Genomic DNA, 4,954 nt, shown 5'->3' with positions numbered 1-4,954 from the left:
GCCAGCCCCAGCAACCAAGTTGCAAAATAAAAAGTGAAAAGAAGTCTGGGGAGCTAATCTACTTGTAGAGCAACTGCCTCAGAATACCTCAGTGAGGGGCTGGGGTATGATTCAGTGGTAGAACCCCTGCCTAGAATCCCCCAGTGAGGGGCTGGGGTGTGGCTCAGTGGTAGAGCCCCTGCCTAGAATCCCCCAGTGAGGGGCTGGGGGCGTGGCTCAGTGGTACAGCCCCTGCCTAGAATCTCCCAGTGAGGGGCTGGGGGCATGGCTCAGTGGTAGAGCCCCTGCCTATAATTCCCCCAGTGAGGGGCTGGGGACATGGCTCAGTGGTAGAGCCCCTGGCTAGAATCCCCCAGCAAGAGGCTGGTGGTGTGGCTCAGTGGTAGAGCCCCTGCCTAGAATCCCCCAGTGAGGGGGATGGTGGTATGGCTCAGAGAAGAGCATATGCCTGTCTCTACCAGTGGTTTGAGCCCCAGCACCACCATAAGAAGATGCTGGGGGGCCAAAAGCAGAGGGCTCTGATGGTCTCAAAAAATAAAAACCACAAAGAGGCTGGGCACTTAGCTCCGTTGGAGAAGTGCTTCCTGTGCACGCAGGAAGGCCTGAGTTTGGATCCTAGTATCTAAGAAGCCAGATGCAACAGCATACATGTTACCTGGTAATGACAGGGGACCAGATACAAAGGGATCTCTGGGGCTTGGTGGACAGCCAGTATAGTCAGTCAGCCAGCTCCACACTCAGTAACAGACCCTGTCTCAAAAAATTAGGTAGAGAGTGATTGAGGAAGATACCAGGCATTGACTTCTGGCCTCCATGTCTCCCCACCACCCCTAGCCCCACCACGAGCATGCATACATCCAAACAAGTGTATATAAGAACAAACAAGCCAGGTGGTGGTGGTGCCCACCGTTAATCCCAGCACTCAGGAGGGAGAGGCAGGCAGATCTCTATGAGTTCAAGGCTAGCCTGGTCTACAGAGCAAGTTCCAGGACAGCCAGAACTACCCAGAGAAACCCTGTCTTGAAAAACTAAAGGGGACGAGGAGAAGAGAACACAGATACGTAAGAAAACTCATTATTTTGTACAATGAATACTCACTAAGAGAGAGGGAAGACACAAATTAGCTTAAGACATTGGAAAACAAACCTGCCAAAAAAAAACAAGGCTTGTTTCTTCTGGACAGGGATGTGCTCTGAGAACCGTCTAGAACACCGTGGGGCACATTTACAGAACCCAGGGAGCAAAGCTGATGTAGAACAAGACTCTGGCCCACCCAACTGCTCCTAGGCTGGGAACACTCAGCTATCTCTGAGCTGTCTTCAGTCACATGGGGCAAAGTCTCTGTGTCTGAACATCTCTGAACAGCTTTGTATATCAGACTCATCCCAAACACCTGTAAGCTGCGTTAGGCATCACGATGGCTCCTGGGTCATTAGTGGCAGGAATTGTGGGCTCCACTATAACCATACAGGACCATGGTAGTATAAATGCTGTGTGGCTGGCTAGGACGTTCTGAAGCAGAACCTGACTGTATTTCCTAACCTAATGGACAAGCTCGGAGACCACAGAGCAGGCTGCTCGACATGACTTCTCTGGACAGGCCTTCTCCTGGGCTTTTTCTGCCAGTTCTCAGCTCACTTTCTTAGGTGTCTTTTTTCTGTCAGATACTCCAAAGACTATCCTGGTACCTGCCCAGCTGACATGCTTCCAAGCTCCCTACACAAGACTGTGCTTGTGACACGACAGAAGACAGCCATGGATGGCGAGAGCCTCCGCCTTGTCGGCTTGCTGGCTTTCCATAGAAATCTTTTGTTTTGACCCAACAACTTATTCTCAAGTCATTGCCTGTTAAATGAGTTCAAGGTCATATAAACAGGAAGTTAGACTCCATGTAGAAATATCAGGATCATTAAAAATTATCAGAGCTGGGCCAGAGAGACGGCTTACTAGAGCTTGCTGCTCTTCCAGAGGACCAGAGTTCAGTTCCTAGCACCCAAGTCTGGTGACTCACAACTGCCCCTAACTTCAGCTCCAGGGGATCTGATGCCCTCTTCTGGCCTCTGTGGTTACCTACATGCAGGTGCAGACACCCACACACAGTCACATACACATAACTAAGAATAAAATAAACCTGAAAAAAAAAAAGTCAGAAAATAATAGAGCCTTTGATCTCAGCTTCAACCCGGGCTGAAAGGGGAACCTCTGTGTCCACAGTGATGGCACAGAAGCAGTGGATGAGACTGGGTGAGAGTCACTAGCCTTTGTAGTTAACAAAAACCCTTAGAATGCATTGCATGGTACAACGTAAGAGAATAAAGGAAAATTTAAATCCTGAAGAGGCAGAAAAGGAGCAAAAAGCCAAGGGCAGAGCCGTTGGTTCAGGGTAGCGGCTGAAGCAGGTTCTATCTGGAGCTGCAGGCCGAAACCCACATCTGTCTGACGTAACTCATGTGGTCTTGGGTGGCCTAGGATGAGGACCCAGAACTAAGATCTTTGCATAGACCCAGAATCCTAGAAAGTCTGTCCACTCTTGTGAAGAAGAATTCTAAAACTGAGAAGGCTGCTTAGGAGAGTGACTGGGACCCCTGATCCATGACTGGGAACGTGCTCCTGCATGCTGATGGGAAAACAAAGACACAGCTATAGCGACCACATTCCTCCTGAGATCCAGAGCCAGGAGTGCATACATATATGTGAGCAGCACATCCAGGTGCACTCAACACACATGACAACAACCTCAGAGCAAAGAGACATAAAAACGGAGCTAAGAAACTTCAGGGCTTCCTAGTATTGAAGAAACCCACAGGTCTGGGCTAGGGAAATGATTTGGCCAGTAGCGTTCTTAACATACAAGGATAGGGACCAGTGCTCCACACCCAGTACCCATATAGAAAAGCTACGGACAGCCTCTAGTCTTAGCACTGAAAAGAGCAAGACAAATAGATTCCGAGGACCTGCTGACAGCCAGCCTAGTCAGGTCAGTGAGACCCACCCTCAGAACATAAGGTGGGGAGTGACTAAGAAAGATATCCAATGTAGACCTCTGGTGCATATCCATGTACACCTGTATGCAAATGTGCCCACATATATGTATGTACACACACACACCTGAATGCACACACATACATCTGTATGTATACATACATCCTGTATGCACACACACTTGTTTGCATACATATATACGTACCTGTATGCACACACACACCTGTCCAAGTGCACATACACACACAGTTGTGTGGGGACATATCCATAACACAGAGTATACAGGTTGCACTTCCATGTGGTACAAAGGTGGGGTGCAGTTGAAAATAGACTTCTAGCAATGAAATGTGCATGCACAAAAAGACAAGGACAGTGACAAACACCTGCTGTCCTGGGTATTTGGGAGGCTGAGACAGGAGGATAGCTCAAGCCCAGAAAATGCAGAAGGAAGCAAAGGGGGATGTTTTCCCAAGAAATATCAGGTCAGATCATCCTAGAATTGATGACAGATTTCCACTCACAGTTCAACCATTCTCAGCAACCCAACAACAGAACAAGCATAGAGAGTCACAAGGAGATGGCTGGAAGACAGCAGATAGGAGGGAGTTGCAAAAGCAGTTACCTTTTCAAAATTGAGGTAAGGTGCATTTGTTGTCTAAATGGCATAACTAATGTGTTCCAAATCATTCCATTATTATTATTATTATTATTATTATTATTATTATTATTATTAATTTTGTTTTTTTTTTTAAGACAGGGTTTCTCTGTGTAGCCTTGGCTATCCTGGAACTCACTCTGTAGACCAGGCTGACCTTGAATGCATTTCCTTATTTTATTTTATTTTATTTTATTTTATTTTATTTTTAGTGAGATAGGGTTTCTCTGTATAGCCCTGGCTGTCCTAGAACTCTCTATGTAGACCAGGCTGGCCCTGAACCCAGAGATCTGCCTGCCTCTGCATCTTGAGTGCTGGGATTAAAGAGATGAACCACCACACTCTTCAATTACTTTTAAAAAATAGTTTATAAGCTGCATGGTGGTGGTATATGACTTTAATCCCAGCACTTGAGGCACAGAGGCAGGCAGATCTTTTGTTCAAAGTAAGCCAGGTCTACATAGTGAGTTTCAGGACAGCTAGAGCTATACAGAGAAACCCTGTCTTGAAAAAAAAAATAAATGATTTATTTATTTTTATTCTATGTACACTGATGTTTTGCCTGCATGTATGTCCAAAGAAGAGTATCAGATTCTCTGAAACTGGAACTACAGACAATTGTGAGCTGCCATGCGGGTGCTGGAAATCTATCCCAGACATTCTGGAAAAGCAGCCAAAGCTGGTAACCATTGAGTTATCTCTCCAGCCTCATAAATCATTTTCAAATGTATCTTTAAACTAGTCAGTTGATGGGGCTGGAGAGGTGAGTCAGTAGTTAAGAGTATTGCTGCTTTTGAGGAGGACCTGTATTTGATTTTCAGCACCCATGCGGGGTGGTGGCGCACGCCTTTAATCCCAGCACTTGGGAGGCAGAGGCAGGCAGATTTCTGAGTTTGAAACCAGTCTGGTCTACAGAGTGAGTTCCAGGACAACTGGTTCACAACCACCAATGATTCCAACTCCCGGAGATCTGGCTCCCTCTTCTGGTCAACTCCAGGACCTCTTCACTCATATACACATGCACATATATAGAAGCATGAACATATATATAATTAAAATAAATCTCTAAACTATTCTAGTTATTATTTTCTATTTATATCCCTCTAATGATGAATCCTGGGACCTCTTACATGCTAAGCAAGTGCTCTGTTACTGAGATGTGACCCTCCCCCCCAAAGTTATTTTTTTCTCAGTCACTCAACAGGGAATAGATAACATCCTAAGAAAAGGTAGGCTGGCCAGGCGGTAATGACGCACGCCTTTAATCCCAGCACTTGGGAGGCAGAGGCAGGCAGATTTCTGAGTTCGAGGCCAGCC

Source organism: Mastomys coucha, unplaced genomic scaffold, assembly GCF_008632895.1.
Source record: "Mastomys coucha isolate ucsf_1 unplaced genomic scaffold, UCSF_Mcou_1 pScaffold21, whole genome shotgun sequence".
Taxonomy (NCBI): domain Eukaryota; kingdom Metazoa; phylum Chordata; class Mammalia; order Rodentia; family Muridae; genus Mastomys; species Mastomys coucha.
This window is presented reverse-complemented; position numbering follows the sequence as displayed.